The sequence below is a fragment of the Galeopterus variegatus genome, unplaced genomic scaffold (assembly GCF_000696425.1).
Source record: "Galeopterus variegatus unplaced genomic scaffold, G_variegatus-3.0.2 Scaffold7180, whole genome shotgun sequence".
Lineage (NCBI taxonomy): Eukaryota > Metazoa > Chordata > Mammalia > Dermoptera > Cynocephalidae > Galeopterus > Galeopterus variegatus.
This window is the reverse complement of record NW_007733291.1, coordinates 53,247-74,154: the sequence shown is the minus strand read 5'-3', so window position 1 is coordinate 74,154 and position 20,908 is coordinate 53,247. Positions and strand designations below refer to the sequence as shown.

The 20,908-nt window shown below is 35.4% G+C and overlaps 1 pseudogene; it reads left to right on the top strand.

Moving 5' to 3' along the window:
- Nucleotides 1–2,692: 2,692 nt before the first annotated feature.
- On the top strand, nucleotides 2,693–4,563 carry LOC103607150 (annotated as a pseudogene).
- Nucleotides 4,564–20,908: the final 16,345 nt, after the last annotated feature.

The following is a 20,908-nucleotide window of genomic DNA, read 5'->3' as shown; positions in this document are numbered from 1 at the left end:
AGAATAATAAAAGATTTACAAGGCTGGTCATTTAAGAAAAATAGAAATCTCTCAAATGTCAAAGGTATATATATATATATATATGTGTGTGTGTGTGTGTGTGTTTATATATATAAAATATTAAATGTATATGGCATATTAAAAAGTACTATAGTTAAGAAATACAAAATAAAATACAAATTACTATAAAGCATATTGATTGAAAATTACATTTTGTCACAGATTACTTTTTTAACTATTAGTTTTCTTCAGTTTTGTTGTTTCAGCATTTCCTATTGCAGGCAAATGGCACTAGCAAAACTTTTTGAATATCTCTAATTTCTTATATATATATGTTATATACCATAGGCATGAAGTAATTACTCTGTGTACATATTTTTTAGATATGTAAGATTAATAAAGAACTCTGGCTTTTAAACTTATATGTTTTTTCTGAGGCAGACAGAAAGGAGATTTTCATTGCAAGGCTGTCTGGAAACTAGTGCAGCCCTCAAAACAGCCTGAGTTTTAGCTGGCCTCAGAGAATATTTACGAAAACTGATGAAATTTCATCATTACAGCTCTGAATGATTGAAGCCAACATATCCAATAAACCTCTATTGAACTTTGTGCTGAGGTTATGAGCATGATGCAGAGATAATTTGGAGTAGGGTGGGAGTATTTTGTTTTGTTCATAATGAGTTTTTGGTAAAAATAAAAAAATGTGCACTTATAAAATAATGGGACTGATTTTCTTTCTAGTCTCATAAAGCTTATAAAACTGCTTATAAAATTACAAAAGAGTTTCCAATATGTTGAACATAGTCAACTTGATGAAGTCAGCATATATCTATTGTTGACAACTTGGAAGAGAACAACATAAAATTGCCATTTTGCTATGCTGATTGGAAAGTTAGTTTTAGTAACATATAGTCACATTTGGTACACGAATGCATAGGTTAGTTTTCTGTCAGTACTATATTAAAACTATACCAATTCTTTTTACCAACACATTTAATATTATAGGATTCCTAACGGAAAATAATTATTAATCATTTTCTTTTTAAATGAGAGGGCAACTCAGTCTGGTACATGTCCTTATGATCATTGAAATATGACAGACAATATGATTTTCTATTTTTATCTAAATGATTCTGTAAAAAAGGAATTTTTTATCAACAATTGTATTATGTTTAATCAATTCTTTTGTTTTAAAAATAATGAAGTTCATTATTAGTGTTCTCAGGGTAAACAAGTGAGTAGCTTTCAAGTGAATAAGTGAATATTTTATGCATGTAAGTAATGAAGAAATAAAAATGGAAATTGAAAAACTATCATATCATATAAGATTATTTTAAAAGTCAGTGCTTGATCATTGTCTAGTCTAGGACCCTTACAATACAATTATAACTACTTAAGTTGTTTGGCATTAAGTTCATTTTTTCTCAATGGTTTAATAAGGTTGTTAGCTCTATCTACTCTACCAAACAGTGAGTTTTTTTTTTTTTAAACAAATGAAGGACACCCAAATCTTATTTGACTTTCAACACCAAAAGTTGTTTATATTTTCTGAATATAAGATGTAAGATGTACATAAATGGTGTTGGAACTCAAAACATTTGTTAGAGAAAACAATTTCCATATATAACCTAAATCGAATCCGTCTTTCTCATTTCAGGTTTTTGACACATTTCGTACTGATTATCCTGGCATTCATCTTTTCCTGACTTCCTGACACAGATGTGGCTCTCAGTAATCCAGTTAATGAGTCCTGTTTATGACCTTGATTACAAATTGTTTCCTAGATTATCAGGATCCACAATGTTTTAAGGCAAATTTCTCCTTTATATCTGGTAAACAATGTGTTTAGTATTTTCAAACAAAATTATCATCACCTACTAGAGAAGCAGATCAGAGAAAGAAAACAAAACAATACTTTGACTGGAAGTCAAAGAGGAGGACAATTTGAAATGCATCATTCTCAATGACATGAGAGATTTCAAAAAATCTCATTTAGAGACACAAAAGGAGCGAAAAAAATGAGCTAATATTCTCCACATGCTTGGAAACGTGAATAGAGAGAAAAGGACAAAATACTTTTAATGATTCAGAAATTTGAATTGGAGGATAGGATATAACCAGGTAATAGAGTCCTTGACTGTTAAGAAAAACTGAAAGGAAAAGTTCACATGAGTCTTGTGGTAGAATAAAATAAGATTTTATTGACTTGTAATAATGGTAACTGTATTAATCTGTTTCTGTTGCTTATAGCAAAATACCTGGAACCAGGTGATTTATAAGAAAACAAAATTTATTGCTTACAGTTTCTGAACCTAGGAAGTCCAAAGTCCAGGGAACATAGCTGGTGAAGTTCTCAGTGTTGGCAACAGTGATGGCAGGGCGTCGCATTGCAAAAATTGGTGGAGCAGAGAGCAGAGCAGAGAGAGCAAGAGAGAAAGAAACAGACTCTCTCTTCTTTTAAAGCCCTCAGAACCATGCCCCTGAACACCATTTTTAATCCATTCACTATGGTATTGTCCTACAATCTAATCACCTCTTCAAGGCTCCACCTTTCAGTTATCAAATAGGATTTCCCACCTTCTTAACAGACACAGTGGGGGGCTAAGTTTCTAATACATAAAACTTGAGGGACACAATTCAAGCTTCAATAAGTTTTGGGGGACATAATTCAATCCATTACATTCCACCCCAGTTGGGCCTATTTGGATTTTAGAGGGAACACATTCCTCATTCGGGTGTGTTACTCCAGCCTATCTACCGAGTGACCTGAAAGGCTGCTAATTTTGAGTGGGGCCAAGAACAGGAGAAGGCTCTTCAAAAGGTCTAGGCTGCTGGGCAAGTTGCTTTGCCCCTTGGGCCATATGATCCAGCAAGCCCAGTAGTCCTTGAGGTGTCAGCAGATAGGCATGCTGTTTGGAGCCTTTGGCAGTCCCCTATCAGTGAATCAGAGCAGAGATACTTAGGATTTTGAAGCATCCACAGATAACTACTCTCCTTTTGAGACAGCTCTTGGCCTACTACTGGGCCTTAGTAGAAACCGAATGCTTGACTATGGGCCACCAAGTTACCATGTGACCTAAGCTGCCCATCATGAGCTAGGTGTTATCTGACCCATCAAGCCATAAGGCTGGGCATACACAGCAGCACTCAGTCATCAAATGGAAGTGGTATATATGTAATCAGGCCCGAGCACATCTCCAAGGCACAAGTAAGTTACATGAAGAAGTGGCCCAAATGCCTATGATTCCTACTCCTGCTACACTGCCTTCTCTTTCCCAGCCTGCACTCACCCTAGCGGAGTTCCCTGTGATCAGTTGACAGAGGAAGAAAAGGCTGGAGCCTGCTTTATAGATGGTTCTGCACGATATGCAGGCACCACCCCAAATTGGACAGCTACAGCCCTACAGCCTCTTTCTGGGACATCCCTGAAGGACAGTGGGGAGGAGAAATCTTCTCAATGGACAGGACTTCAGGCAGTGCACCTGGTTGTGCACTTTGCTTGGAAGGAGAAATAGCCAGATGTGTGATTATATATCAATTCGTGGGCTGTAGCCAATGGTTTGGCTGGATGGTCAGGGACGTGGAAGGAACATAATTGGAAAATTGATGAGAAGGAAATATGGGGAGGAGGTATGTGGACAGACCTCTCTGAGTGGGCAAAAGATGTGAAGATATCTGTTTCTCATGTGAATGCCCATCAAAAGGAGACCTCAACAGAGGAGGACTTTAGTAATCAGGTGGACAGAATGTCTCGTGTTGTGGATACTAGTCAGCCTCTTTCTCCAGCCACCCTTGTCATTGTCCCGTGGGCTCATGAGCAAAGTGGCCATGATGGCAGGAATAGATATTATGCATGGGCTCAGCAACATGGACTTCCACTCACCAAGGCTGATCTGGCTACAGCAACCACTGACCGCCCAATCTGCCAACAGCAGAGACCAACACTGAGCCCCCAGTATGGCACTATTCCCCGTGGTGATCTGCCAGCCACCTGGTGACAAGGTTGATTACATTAGACCACTTCCATCATGGAAGGGGCAGTATTTTGTTCTTACTGGAAGAGACACTTACTCTGGATATGGATTTGCCTTCCCAGCATGCAATATTTCAGCCAAAACTACCACCCTTGGACCCACAGAATGCCTTATTCACCATCATGGCATTCCATACTGCATTGCTTTTGACCAAGGAACTCATTTCACAGCTAAAGAAGTGCAGCAATGGACTCATGCTCATGGAATTCACTGGTCTTACCATGTTTCCCATCAACCTGAAGAAGCTGGTCTGATAGAACAGTGGAATGGCCTTTTGAAGTCACAGTTACAGTGCCAGCTAGGTGACAATACCCTGCAGGGCTGGAGCAACGTGTTTTAGAAGGCTGTATATGCTCTAAATCAGTACCCAATATCTGGCACTATTTCTCTCATAGCCAGGATTCATGAATCCAGGAATCAAGCAGTGGAAACAGAAGTGGCAATACTCACTATTATCCCAAGGGACCCACTAGCAAAATTTTTGCTTCCTGTCCCCACAACTTTATGCTCTGCTGGTCTAGAGATCTTGGTTCTAGAGGGAGGAATGCTTCCATCAGGAGGCAAAAAAATGATCCCATTGAACTGGAAGTTAGGGCTGCCTCCTGGCTACTCTGGGCTCCTCATGCCTTTGAGTCAAAGGGCTAAGAAAGGAGTTACAGTGCTAGCTGGGGTGATTGACCCAGACTATCGAGGGGAAGTTGGACTACTACTTCACAATGGAAGCAAGTAAGATTGTATCTGGAATACAAGAGATCCCTTAGGCATCTATTAGTACTACCTTGCCCTGTGATTAAAGTCAATGGAAAATTACAACAACCAAACCCAGGCAAGACTACGAATGGCCCAGACTCTTCAAGGATGATGGTTTGGGTCACTCCACAAGGTGAAGAATTGCAATCAGCTGTGGTGCTTTTTTGAAGGCAAACGAAACATAGAATGGGTAGTAGAAGAAGGGAGTTTTAAATACTATCTTTGACCATATGACCAGCTACAGAAATGAGGATTGTAGTTATTCTCCCTGTTGTGTTAATAATATGTCTCTATGTACATGTACTGTACACATATTAAGCAATTATCTTTGTGTTCATCTTATTCTTTATCATGCACCACGAGACTTACTGACTTTACAACAGCATTTAAATATTGTTAACCTTACCTCATAGTATTTGTGTTTAAGTTATAGGATATTGGGAGAAGGGTAAATATCATCTAAGGACTTAACCTCCTCTTCTGGGAAAAGGATTAACACATTTTCTGTGGTACACAGGATAGTTGTATCACAATAGGTGAAACTATCATTTTATTGTACCATTTGAAGATTAAATATTTAAGGAGATTTTATGGACACCAAGTTGACAAGGGGTGGACTCATAAAGGTTAATTCTAGGTGTCATCTTGATTAGATTAAGGTATGCCAAGAAACTTGTTAAAGCTATCTTTGCAGGAGTGTCCATGAGGGTGTTTCCAGCAGAGAATAGTATGAGAGGCTGAGTGGAATGGGTGGAAAATACCTACCATCAGTGTGGGCAAGAAACATCCAATCTGCTGGAGGCCTGGAGAGAACAAAAGACAGAGAAAAAAGGTAAATCTCTCTCAATCTGCTGGAGCTGGGATATACTCTTCTCTCCTGTCTGTGGACATCAGATCTCAAGACTTCAGCTTTTGGGTTCCAGGACTTTGGGTTCAAGGACACCATCAGCTTCCCTGGTTTTGAGGCCTTCGTACTTGGACTGAGCCATGCTATCGGCATCCAGTTTGCAGATGGCCTATCATAGGACTTTTCTTCACACTCACATGAGCTAATTCCCCTAATAAATCCCCTCTCATATATTTACTATTATCCTATTGATTCCGTCTCTCTAGAGAACCCTAAAACAGTAACCCATTCTAATCTGGACAGATCTCTACCACAAGACACAGATAGTAAGACAACGAATGTTTATTGAGCTTAAGACATAGTTCTAATGGTTTAATTACATTAATTCACTTAATAATCACAATAGACCTATGAGGTAAGAGTCAATCGTTCCCCATTTTTATTGATGTGAAAACTGAGACTAATAACATGTTCAATGTCAACAATTAGTAAATGGCAGATCTAGGGTTTGAACTTGGCAATTTGGAATTAAAGTAGCACTCATAATCATTTGCAACAATATTCTCCTTCAATTGCATAAGAAAGACAAACCTGTTACATGATAATTTCAGCAAAGTATGTCAAAGCCATAATTGAAGGATACAGAGTGGCCAATTGCAACCTAGAAGAAGGACATCCATATGATCTCAGAACTTACTTTTGAAGTTAGGTAGACTTAAAATGAAAGACAAAAAAAGTGCAAAAGTAGGGAGTAATTGGAGTTCAAGTGTTCTAAGGTTCTAAAGTTACCTTGAAAGTAATAAAAGCAATAAGTTATATTAATAATACATATTGTAATTTAGTGCAAAAGTAGGGAGTAATTGGAGTTCAAGTGTTCTAAGGCTCTAAAGTTACCTTGAAAGTAATAAAAGCAATAAGTTATATTAATAATACATATTGTAATTTAATATATATTAGAATATAATCCATTGTCTGTGAAGTAATCTCTGAAGGATCCATTAAAAGAATAATAAAAAAATAGCGAAATATTTATATAGGCACTTCCAGCATAGACAGTCCGAATGGCCAGTAAACATTTGAAGATTTATTCAACTTCAGTAGTCAACAAAGAAGTGAATTTTATATATATATTAAATGATTTATTTTATATATTAAATATAAAAATAAATCATCTATTGTGTCAGAAGTCAGGATACATGGTGTTGAGAAAGGGGTTTATGCATAGGTTCTGGCTACCGTTAAGACTTTGTATCTTGATCTGTATGCTGGTTATACAACACTATTCGATTCTTAGAGGTCATTAAGCTGTGCAGTTATGAACTGTTAACTTATATGTATGTTTTGTGGATTTTACATTTCAATGAAACATTTTCATAATATTAAATTTCATAGATGGAATACATAGTGGAACACATTCTCCAAGTGTGGCAAAACATAAACTATTTAAAAGGATATTGCATGTAAAAGGATATTGTATATTTTTGTAATCCTGTCAATAGGAGATAGTCATTATCTGTACCAGATATCTATATATCCACAGACACATATATAATCTATCTATAGATATGTATGTATCTATTTTTGTGAATACATCTCCAGTCCTTCTCAGTCCTTTATTTATTGTAAAAAATAATGAAAACTTGTATATTAGCATTATGATCATGGGTTGATTAAGAAATGAACCTCAGGTATCAGCATGGCTATTGGTACTAAAACATTTTGAAATTATGAAGCTGTATATATATTTTTAAATGCTTCATTTAAAAAATTGCACTTATCTAATTGATTTTGAGGTAATAAAACACATTTTTAGCCTTAAATGTTCAAAGTGAATAGCATAGGTCCCTTCAAGAGCTGGTGCTAAAATTAAAGAAATTTTCGATCTCATCTTCATGGCAATGAGCCTCATAAAAAAAGCTATTTTTCTCTAATAACATTTACATACTTCATTTTCAGAATAAAACTTTGGGTTTCTTCCTCCTGGAAAAATGCATTTTAATTCCTAGTATTTTAAATTTGGCCCTTAAGCACTAATGGTGAGCATGAAAAAAAGGAGTTACCCTTAATATATATGCATTTGCTACATAGAAATAGTCTTTGTAGGTAAAAAATAAAATGAACAAGAAATAAAGCTTTCTAGAATTGGGCATAGTTACCGAATATTTTACATGTACAGGTATGTAATATTCCTTGACTCAACACTATTTTGAAAATCGCCAAGATTCTCATTTTCCAAAAGTTTTCACTCTCACTAGAAATTCTATGACCATTCTTAGGAATTGTGTGAATTTGAAAAACTCTATTGTGAGTAGAGCTGCGATGAACATGGTAGTGAAGGTATCCCTTCGACATGATGATTTCCATTCCTCTGGGTAAATACCCAGAAGAGGGATTGCTGGATTGTATGGAAGATCTATCTGCAGTTGTTTGAGAAACCTCCATACTGTTTTCCATAATGGTTGTACTAATTTATAGTCCCACCAACAGTGCAGTAGTGTTCCCTTCTGTCCACACCCTTGCCAACATTTGTTATTCACCATCTTTTTGATTATGACCAGTCTACTTGGGGTGAGTTGGTATCTCATTCAATGTCATTTTAATTTGCATTTCCCTGATGACTACTGATGTTGAGCATATAATCCCTTGTTGGATGCATAGTTAACAAAAATTTTCTCCCACTCTGTTTACAATAGTCAAGATATGGAATCAACCTAAATGTCCATCCATGGATGACTGGATAAAAATACTGTGGTATATATACACCATGGAATATTACTCTGCCATAAACGAGAATGAAATACTCCCATTTGCAACAACATGGATGAGCCTGGAGAAATTTATGTTGAGTGAAATAAGCAAAGCACAGAGGGATAAATACCACATGTGCTCACTCATATGTGGGAGCTAAGAGAGAAAGGAAGGAAGGAAAGAAAGACCACAGTAGTGCAGTGGACTTGCAGAGGGAGAGACTATTCCTAGAGCTGCGAAGTGGAACGGGGTGGGGGGAGGTTGGGGGATAATTGGGTGGGGACACAGGGTATAAAAGCAATTTCTGGTAATTTGTATCATGAATATTCATAATAATAAAGAAAAATTCTTGTCTAAGAATATATAAAACAAGTTATTGGTTAAAGGAAAGGATTGTACTGTGGATTTTCCATTTTCCTGTTTTCAATAAATTATTTTAAATTATGTTAGCCAAAAGAAGAGTATGGAATATTTCCTTGCTGGGTCTAAGAATATATAAAACAAGTTATTGGTTAAAGGAAAGGATTGTACTGTGGATTTTCCATTTTCCTGCTTTCAATAAATTATTTTAAATTATGTTAGCCAAAAGAAGAGTATGGAATATTTCCTTGCTGGTATTGCCATCTAGAAATTTGAAATAGATAACATATTATTTTACTATTATGATTGTTTTGTTTTAAAAAAGAAAACTAATTAAGATCACAGAGGTGAAGCAGTTCTTCCAAGCATAGGGGAAACATTGATAACCAGAGCTGTGGTAGGCAGAATAATCCTCTTCCCACCAAAAGATGTCATGTCCTGACCTCTGGAACTAATGAAAATGTTACAGTACATGGCAAAGGGAAATTAAGCTTGTGGAAGGAGTAAAGATTGCTAATCACTAGACTGGGTGATTTCTTGGATTATCTGGGCAGATACAATCATAAGTGTCCTTAAAAGTGCAAATGGGAGGCAGAAGAAGAGGATCAGAGGAAGAGACAGATGTGAGGACAAGAGGAGTGTCAGAGTCATATGATATAAGAACTAGACCAATAATTGTTGGTTTTGAAGATGGAGAAAGAGGGTTAGGAGCCAAGGAAAGTGGGTGGTCTCTAGAAGATGAAAAGGGTCAAGGAAAGGGATTCTCCCTTAGAGCCTCCAGAAGGAAACACGGACCTTCAGGCACATTCACTTTAGCCCACTGAGACCTGTGTTGGACTGCTAACAGAATGATAGGATAATCAATTTGTGATGTTTTAACCTCCTTTAGGTGGTTAAAATTTGTGGTAATTTGATACAACAGCAATAGAAAACTAATACAACTGCTATGACTGATATTTTCCAAGCAGCAAAACAGGTATCCTGTTACAGTTAACTCCTCAAACTGTTTGGGCATAGACAAAGCACCAGAACAAGCGTTGAGCAGTTTTGTACAAAGCTAGGTAAGGAATCTCAAAGTTATTCCAATTTATAAAATATATAACATGTCTCCACCAGCACACTGGTGTTGGACAGCAAATGAATCTGCTTCCCTGTGCACTGTGGGGGAACTGGCAGAATAGAAACTGGTTCCAACTAGAGTTCCTAATGCTGTCACTGAGGCCTGAAAAGCACCTGCTTCCACATCATCTGCTTTAGTACCTCTGTCTCTGGTTATTGGGCAAAGTTTCAAATAGTACATTTTGTGCCAATCCAAAGCAGTTCTATTCCCAGTCTCTGCAGATCAAATTTTCGGAGCAGAAGGTTGTTGTGCACTAGCAATAACTTCATGGTATTTTAATGAGGGATCCAAGGAAAAAGAGTGAGCTATGGAATATGGTTTGAGATGCAATTAATTTCTGCTGTTGCAAAGGTAAATGAGGATTCAAGCAAAGGACAAAGTTAAATTCCCCTTTTGCTGTAACCCATAATTATGTTCTCTCAGGACACAAATAAACAGAGGAAAAGCATCAATCAGTCAGATATGTTGGAAAACTGCTGAAGTTTATTGCTGCCAAAGTTGGCATCAGATTGAGCTGTGTCTCATACTCAATTGCCAACAGCAGAAATGTAAGCCACAGAGAGAGTAACTTCACATGGAGATCCTGAACTCTGTAAAAATTGTTCATTCATGAATTGGCAAGAAGTAGATGAGCGAGACAGTATATAAAATGAAGTTCCAGAGTGAGAGTAAATAATTTCTGAACTACAATTTTAATGAAAAAATTTATAGATTTGTTCCCAAGGTCTACTTTGTATATACAAAAACACATGAAAAGAGGAAAAAGATTAGTTTCATTCACATGCAGTATTTGAATCATTTCAAGAAAGAAGTATTAATATTTCTACCAGAAGCCAGAGCATTCCATCATCATTGAATTAATTGGATCCTTACAAAATAGGGCAGATTGAGTAGCCTGGCTTAGCTAGTTTTTTTTCCTCCTGTTGCAGTCAAACCAGTTATGCAGGAGTAGTCTGACTATTTTAGATAAAATGTCTGACTGGAGTCTCTGTGAATCTGAATTTTTCCAGGTTCAAAAAACCAGAGAAGTGAAAGTGACATTTATGCATTTTATAACTTATTTTGCTGTCTGTGATTATTTCAGATTGAATAGAGTTATGGAAATATGAGACCTTCTGACATCTCATGACTGATGAACTATAGCTCTGATTTTTATGATGACTGATTTTATTTTTCAATTGTTTTGATTTCTGAAAATTTAAACACCCACTTAGCATGAGATTGATAATGGTTATTTGTCATGTAGAAAATCTGAGTTAGATTTATGGAATTGCTTGACATATTACAGACCTGCTTGTACATGTGAATTCCTATTATTTTGTTCATATACGAATTTGAAATAAAACAAGAATATCTGCTATTAGATTAGTATGAAAAGGGCAAGTTCTTATTATTGGCTCCACCATTTCTGGTGACAGAAAAATACTGTATTTTATTACATTACTTGCAGAAGAATGTGTGTGTGTGTGTGTGTGTGTGTGTGTATAATGTATATTATTTCCAAAATAAACCCTTCTAGCAATATCATTTTAATGCAAAAATTGCTACTTTGAAGTGATGAACTGCTATCAGATCTCCAAATAAGTTTTTAAACAGTCACTGTATATTATAAGAAGAAAAAATAATTCAGTTTTGGTCCCAGCTGGCCAGCAGGAATTTTTTATTTGTGATACTTATACATGTCAGTGTGAGTTCCTCAAATCTAAAAGATTTTTCACCTCTACCTGAAATAATCATAAAAATTTTGAGTTGGAAGTAAGCTAGAACATAACTTTGCCTAACCATTTATCTAAAGTAGAAATGATCAATTTCAGCATTTCTGACAAGTGATCATCCAATATATGATTCAAATAATACAAGTGACAAGAAACTCAGAGCTCTTTAAGTCAGGTCTTTTCACTGTTGAATGGATCAGTTCTCTAAAATATTCTCTTTATTGCGACAAATCTGCATATTTTTAATAGCTACCTGCTGGTTCTTTATCTGGCCTTTGTAGTTCGAAGACTATTTTAACTACTACCATCTTTCCCTCTCTTTTGTCTCAACAGAGTGTTCCCTTTATGTCTTTCTTTATTCTTTTGACATGTTCTCCAAGTCCCTCAAATAGCTGTTCAATGTGTTTTGGATACACCTTGATTTTTAAAAATACTCTTAACTTGAACCTGAGAATGTAATTGAGTTTTTTCCAGTGTAGACTTCAGGTCAAGCATTGGCATTCAGTCTCCTGAAATTATTATTCTATTGAAGATCATGATTTTTACTATCATTAGTTTTGTTTTCTTGGACCTCAAAATAGATTCGTAGTTTATTTCATTTTATTTTATCTGAAATATTATGCAACCAAAACTTACCTGTCTCCACTTCCTGCACTTCTCAGCCTCCAGCACATAAACATGTTAGTAGCAATTTTTTTTTAAAATTGAGAATGTGAGCTTCTCATTTTCCCTGTTGACTAACGCCAGGGCATATCATTTCACTATTTCTTTTTATTGTCTCATGCAATGTGGTGGTAGTTATTCCTTTAGCACAGTATGATTCTAATCTTTTCAAGCTTGACTTCTGGGTCTTCATCCAAGTCACCCATGAGGGAAAAAAAAAAAAGAAAAAAAAGAGGCCGAAGACTGGTCTTTCCGCGGTATTATGAGAAGCAAGTCCTTTTGATACTTGAGATAAAAATTTCCTGAAACAACTATAATAATATTAAAATTTGGAGGCGTTTTCTTATTATATATGTCCTTACTTGAGCTTCAATTCCTTGATATGTGTTTGGTTCATCCACTTTTTGTTTAACGGGAATTTTATACCCTGTTAGATGTCAGCATTATACCAACTATTTTTTACCATTTAGGGCCAATTTGCTGCATTATCTCTTAGCATTTTGGGTAGGCATAAACTCCTTCTCAACTCTAGATTTCCTGCAGCTATTATTTTGGTAAGTACCATTCTTTTTTGCTCATTTTTAGCAGTGGACACTTCTTTCATCTTCTTCTATATAGCATTTTAAAGCATTAGTTTCCTAGAGAGATTGTTTTTACTCTAGATGCATCTTCAGAGTAAAAACTTAGAAATCTTTTTAAAAAGTGAAGTTATAATAAGTAGGTAGATTACGCTTAAGTGATTTATATTTATGGAGACATTCTTTTCTGAGTTATAATTCTCTCACAATGTCTCATCAAAGACTTTCTTTTTCTTGATGATATTGAAAAGTGATCCCCAAGTTCTCTTTCAACAATTATCATCTAATTCTAAATTGTCAGCTTCTCTTAGGACTCCTAATTTCTTTTCTTTGGACTAGAAGTAAATCCACAGTGGTTCTTACTACTTATGGCTTCCAATAAAAATATTTTAATGGATGAGAATTTGCCAGATATTTCATTTGAGGATGCTACTGAAGGAAATCTACTCAGGACATTATCATCATTATTTTTATATCAGGTATCTTTTTTCACTGCTTTTTTTTCCTTTTTTAAGAATGAAATATATTAGAGTAAGATGGGAGCACACATTTCATTTACATCTTGTTTTAATACATGTATGCTATTAAAAAGTGAAAACAAGATTTAACCTCTATTTCCCTCTACAGTAAAGAATTACAAAACTGATAAAACAAAGATTTCCAAGGGAATTGAAAGAAAGTGGATAATGGAAATTCATTAAAATAAAAAAACAAAACAAAACAAAACAAAACAAAAAAACCCAAAAACTAACATTATACAGCGTCTTACCTTGGGTCATATAGGTATAAAAACATCTTTATAACAAAATAAAAGAAGAATCAGAACCTAAGCCAAGACAATAGATGAAGTAATAAATACAGAGATTGTACTTTATTTTGGCTTCATGAGGCATAAGGTGCCTGAGTCAAAGGAGAGGGGCTTACGTCCCCAAACCTCAGGCCTCTGAGAAAACGCTGTTTAAAAGAAGGAATGAGCAATTGCTACCAGAATACTGAGCAACATAAGAGGATACATATTCTTTTTTATATCAATGACATTAGATATCTTGACAAGAGAGAAAAATGAATTATGCATTCTGGGAATTGTACCCCGTACATGAGAGTTTGGCTTACTCTACACCGACCTACTCTGTCTCAAGTTATAATACTTTTTCTAGCCCTCTATTTTCCTTCCTTTTCTTCTTCCCTCACTTAATCCTTTTCTCTTCTTTTCCTTATCAATATTATTTTAAGTTCCTGCTATTAACTTTTCCAAGTCTCGAAAATATATGGGTGAGTTAAACTCCCAAAGAACCCTCATGCTGGTGAAAATGACAGAGAAGGTCATTTGTCAGTCACTCATTTACGGAGAATCTAACTTATATGCCTCATTTTGTTTCATCATCACAACAAGAGATTGGTTCTGTTTAAAAAATGTGGAAGCTGGGACTCATGGTTTTTAGAAAGTTATTTTTAGTGAGAATTGATAAGTAAGCAAATTATCTTCAAACCCAGAAATAAAATAAATCAACAACCTTAATACCACATGGGTATTATTAATGAAATATAGAAGAAAGATACCCAATGAATTTTAGGTCTGTCTGTAGAAGGGAGAACTGATAGACAGGTCACTAAAACTTGGTAGAGAAGATGATTTGAACTTCATTTTAAAGAACAGTAGATTAAATTGATGGATAATAAGGGAAATGAGAATCTGGGTGCAAAAATCAGTATTTTTAAAGACACTGTACGATGGAGAAACATGGGATATTTGGTGAACCATAACTTGCAAAGTATAATTACATCACAGAGTAAATGGTAGGAAAGGTAGTTATGGAATTTAAATGGAACTCAGAAAAAAGATGAAGAAAGATCTGGTAAGATATGGTACAGAATTTAAGCTTTATCCTAAGAGCAGTGGTAATCCACAGATTTTTTTAGCACAGTAATTACACAATTGGATTGCACTTCTAAAATGTACTCAGAAATAACGAGGAAGGGAGAAAAATAGCTTAGAAGAGAAATGATTATGATAAGAACGCAAGCAGTCGCAGTGTAGATCATAGCAGCATTTTGAGAGATATTTTGAAATAACTAATTTTGTGTCCAGTACAGCCTCTTCTGTAATACGAGAAAGACAGAGGGCACTTATAAAACCTCGGTGCTTGGTGATTAGTTTCTACTTTGAGCTTTTTAGGTTTTTCTTTTCTTTTTTTTCAATGAGTAAGAGGGAATAATCGGCACCCCTATATGATAGTAGTTCACTCCTTTTAAAGTAACATACGGTTTCAGTAACTCTACCAGTAATGTAAAGATTAACTGCTTTACCTAAATGTATTTGCATATGCACCAGGCTTCCACTTGTATTTTACAAACTTCTACACAATTCATGGTCTTCATACTGCAACAGACAAAAAAGTTCTGCCAAGTAGATTTTTATGATATTAACTGTATTCTTCAATGCATAATAACTCTGTTTACAAATAAACATTTTTCCAAGAGTAATTTCATTCAGTTAAAGCAAACTTGAAGTTAAAAATTATTATAACTCAATTATTAGGATATGCTTCTGTTCTTAAGAAAGTTTTATGAAAATTAAGCTGCTTAATATGCTTAAAATATATCACACAACCAAATACCACTCCTGATTTCTATTTTGGTCATATGGAAGTTCTCAGTTTTTTAATAATATTGCTATGTACATGAATACCAATTTTATTAGCAGTTGCATGAAGTTTTTCAACCCCTGAGAAGGATTCTGGCTGAAATCTAGTAGTAATTATATCATTATATCAATATGATTATTTACATTGCAAAGTGAAGTAGAGACTTGGAGTGCTTTAGTTTAAGAAGATATTTCATCCTACACATTTATTTTCTTTTCTCCTTGATATTAGAGTTTCCTGAATGTAAAATATCATTTTCACTGTATTTAATCACTGTATTTTTGGATGTCATTTTCATTAATTACCCTCATATTTTTTCTTTTGTTCTTCAAATATGATCTGTCAAGTAAGAGTAGGGCAATTCTAAGACTTTCATTTTTGACCCACCATCTAAAATTTTTCTCATTTTTTCCCTATAAATATTTTGAAAACAATCTGCTTTTCTTAGGGCATTTGAATCATTGTCTCTTTTTTTGACATCTACTTTTAATTTTAAGTCCTTGTATTTTGTTCCAATATTATTGCATCATTTGACTTTTGTCATTTCGGAATACAGTACAAAAATGTATCCCTATTCCTTTTTCATGCATAGTTCAGGCCAATATAGTACATTTCTTTTCCTTTAAAACAAACAGCCAAACCTATAAAATAGGCCTTCTTATTTTCCAATATCAGCTTTACTGCAGTTTTATATTCTAAGTTTTTGAAAAAAAGCCAAGAAACACTGAGCCCAGATCTAAACGTCATGTAGCACAATGTACACAGATACTCAATAACTGTGGATTTCTTGAGTTGTACAGTATAGAAAGGCAGAAGCTGGAAGGAATTGCTACTAAAATCTATAAAGCAGTGTGGATAGGCAAACATACAGCTTTCCATCTTTCCTCTTTTGCCTATGGATAAATGCAGTGAGACAGAAAAATAACCATGTACTTCATCGTGGTAATCAATATGAATTTTTCTTGAAAGTCTACCATGTGCAGAGGAGAGTTCCAGGTCCTTAAGGATGTAAAGTTATAAAACACAGATCCTGCTCTTAAGTGTCTTTAATTTAGATGAAGAGTTAATACTTACATGATACTATATATATATATCCAGAAAAGAATACAGAAGAATATTTAACTTACTCTAAAAATCAGACTGACTGGAACTTAAACTTTCTAGTGAGTTCACATGATGTGTTCCTTTTTCTTAACTCTGTGCCGTTTCCCACTCTTTGTCTGAAAATACTTCAGGCTTAGCCAAACTTAAATAGTGCTCTGTAAATTAGAGTAGGGATTTAGGGGAGGGGAATTGTCCAACACACGCATGCATGCACACAAGCACACGCATGCACACACACACACACGCATGCACGCACACATGCACACACACACACACGTGCACAACTATGATATCTTTAAATAAATTTACAATAATTCATTTCCTTGATCAGCAGGAGTAGTTCAATGGAGATGAGCAAATTATAAACAATTCTATGAAACTGCATTAGAACAGTTGTATTTATATGAACACAGAATAAATTAACAATGTCTATCTTTATATAGATGTAGCAGGATAAATGTTAAATGAACCATAAACAAAACAAAATTCAAGTTACTTCTCCATAATACATTCACAAAATGTTATTAAAGAAGGGTTTAATGAAAAAGTGAAACTAAAAAAATGAACTTAAATGTTGGTAAATATTTAGATATTCTTAGTATGAAGAATTTTTAATCATGGAAACAATGGAAAAAATCACAAAGGAGACCATTGCAAGTACTGTTTATATAAAAATTTTTGAGTGAAAGCTCAACGTGAAAAATACATGCAATTACTATTGTGCTCATTATGTATCAAGTATTTACAAGTCAGTAAAACAATGAGCATGTTACAGTGTTAAGTGAAAGAATGAGGACACTACTCTGCAGTAAGATCTAATTTTTTTTTCTTTCTCTGTCTATCTGATCAACTATATCTATTATTTAGCTATCTACCCATATATTTGCATGTAAAGATATAGCTTTATAATAATTTCTGGGAAGATATAACTGTGTAGTATTAGTTTTTCTTTATTTGTTTGTGTGTTTTCTAAACTTTCTATAGAACCTAGACATTAGTATTTCTATAATAAGAAAAGAAGTGTTAAGATTCCACAGTCTTTCTATAAAGCTATTTGTGCCAAAATATTTGAAGACACGTTAAATGTAGTGCTCTGTGAGTGCTTTATTTATTTTTATAACTCTGTCCTAAGGAGTCAGTCAGAGACCATAATCAAAGGTTACTTATACAAGTAAAGTAATATTAGCCTTGCTTATAAACACTTGGAAAGAATTTAAATGCAAACACTTAGAAAATGCTCAAACATTGTTTGAACTTATCATGAGGATGTACTATTATGCAACCATTTAAATTATATTTGGAATTAATATTTAATGACTGGATGCATGTTTATAATATAAGATTAAAATTAAATACATACAGACACTATATATAGTATAAATACAAACACTATATACAGTACATATCAATATTGACTCATACACAGACACACATTTAGCCCCACATAGGTTTTATAGACTTGTACCACAAGAAAATATATTAGTATGGGAGTATGCCAGTAGAATTTTTATTTTTTTTGTTTATTTATATTTTTAAATAATAATAATAATTATTATCCACAATAAAATTTTACTGTTATTATATTCAAAGAAAAAGATAAATGGTACAGAAATTTGGGCTGGGTGTCAATCTCTTCATTAGGTTTTGTAGTAATGGCTAAAAGAAAAATAGTAGGGTATTTTCTCAATGAGCCTGACATGTAATTATGGAAGGAAAACAAACAAACAAACAAAAAATAGGAAAATGGAAAATGTAGTGATATCTCTGTGGGCGTGTGAATTTCTTAACCACTAATACCCACACACTAAGCAGTCTTCTATGGTTGGAAGATAGATTCATAATTTAGGAATGAGGATGTTGGAAGCTGCTTAGAAGTCATTTGACTTCCAGGAGGACTGAATGGGCACTGATATTGTATTGTCTTGTGGCTGAAAGAATAGCCTGGAGGAAGTTACCCTGAGTAATCACTGTGTGCTGTGTTTATGTTGTGGCCTGCTGGAGAGTTTTTCTGTAAGTACTGTCATGAGTCTTGACTGCCAGCAGGCTCTCTGGCCCGATGCATGTTTTTAGATGCCAGATCCATAGATCAGTTATGCAGGGTACATATCAGCTTTTGATGAGTATATTGCTAACTATGCTATCTCAACCTTATGTAACTACTAAGGGGTTCAGGAGAGGAAGAAAAATAAGCTTTACTGTTTCCCTAAACTCCTGAAAGAGCTTAGGCTGCTGTATTCTTAAATAATTTCCATGTTTTTATAGTGTAGAGAGCAACGATTAGTGCTGTTTTTCAACTTGTTCCAGGTAACAAAACAGATTCGTTCTGAATATGAGAATTGTATATTTGAATGAGAAACCACCACGTATAGGAAATAGTCCTTGACTTAAATTTTTAAAATCTGAGATAAATCCAGTTTTTTGATGTCGTAGCAGCATAATACTGTCAAGTTTTTTAACCCCTCAATTTCAGTGTTCTTTTCTGTGAAACAAAGCTAGTAAAATCTAATTTAAAGCATTCGCATGAGCTTTAAATGAGATTATTATTTTCAAAATGCAATGCAAAGAATCAAGTAGGTATAACAGGGTTAGTTCTCCACCACTGTTTCTTTTTTATTAAGACCTGTGGTCAGTAGAGAGTATGGATCTTAGTATCAGAAGTACATGTGTTTAATTCCTAGCTCAGCCTCTTATTAATGGGTTATTTTTAAACTCGGGATCAAACTTTATTATCTATAAAATGGAACATTACATATATAAACTACAGGATGGTTGAAATTATTGAAAAGAATATGGGTGACATTTTATACTCTATCATTTATTTTGCATGTAATCATCACAACTGTCCCTAAAAAGTATGTGTTTTCAAAGGTGGTAAATAAATTTCACTAAGCAGGAGCCCAGGTGAGTGCTGTCCCATGTGCTGCCAGGCCAGGCCAAGACAAAAGCCCCAGAAAGTCCCCCCCCAGAACACCCCAGCAGGAGCCCAGGTGAGCACTATCCTAAACCAGCCCAGACCCAAGCCCCAGAGTGGCCTGCCCACAGCCTGAACAAGAGTGGAGGTAAAAATCATCCCATGTGCTTCCAGTAGCCAAGACACAAGCCCTGGAAAGACCTTCCCACCACTGGACCAGGAGCCAAGGTTTTCTACCACAGCCACCACCACACCTACTGCCACTGCAAGGACAGCTCACCACCAACGTCGCAGCCAGAACCACCCTACAGGCTTCCCACTGCACACTTGACTGCACTGATACAAGAACAGTCACCAGTAGAGCCTACAAATAGAGGAGGAAGTCTCTCCTCATAGCCCACTCCAGAGTAATAGAAGAAACAAATGCCCAAACAGATGACCAAACATCAGTGAAAAAATACTAGAAGTACAAGTAAGCAAGAAGATATGAAGGAATATGGTAATTATCAAGTACCAGACCCCACAGAGCAAGAAACCCTGTAAATGTCTGAAAAGGAATTCTGAGCAATGATCTTAAGAAAACTCAAAGAGATAAGAGAAGACTCAATTAGAGAATACCACAATGAAACAAGAAAAAATATCCAGGACATGAAGGAGGAAATTTACAAACAGACCAATGCCTTAAAAAAAGAATGTAGGGCCAGCCTGGTGGCGCACTGGAGAGTGCGCCGCTTGGGAGCGCGAAGGTGCTCCCACCGAGGGTTCGGATCCCACGTGGAGACCGGTTCCCGCTCACTGGCTGAGCGCGGTGCGGGCGCAGCACCGAGGGTTGCAATCCCGTTACCGGTCAGTAAAAAAAAAAAAAAAAAAAAAAAAAAAGAATGTAGCTGAACTCCTAGAACTGAAGGACTCATTCACTGAAAATAAAAACAGAACAGAGAGCTTGAGCAGAAGGCTAGAGCAAGCAGAAGAAAGAATTTAGAACTTGAAGATGATCTTTTTAAAGTAATCCAGGCAGACAAAAAAATAAAAAAGGAAAAAGAATTCTAAAAAGGAAGAAAATCTAAGCGAGCTAGCAGACAACCTCAAGCACACAAATATCTGAATCATGGGTATTCCAGAAGGGGAGGAGAAAGGAAAGGCATGGAAAACCTATTCAAGGAAATAGAAAACTTCCCAGGTATAGGGAGAGATGCAGACCTTCAGATCCAGGAAGCCCAAAGATCCCCAAACAAATTCAGTACAAAAATACCCTCACCAAGACACATTATAGTCAAACTGGCAAAGCTCAAAGACAAAGAGAGAATTCTAAAAGCAGCAAGAGAAAAGCATCAAATCACATATAAGGTAGCCACCATCGGACTAAGAGCATACTTATCAACTGAAACCTTACAAGCCAGAAGAAAATGGGATACCATATTCAAAATACTAAA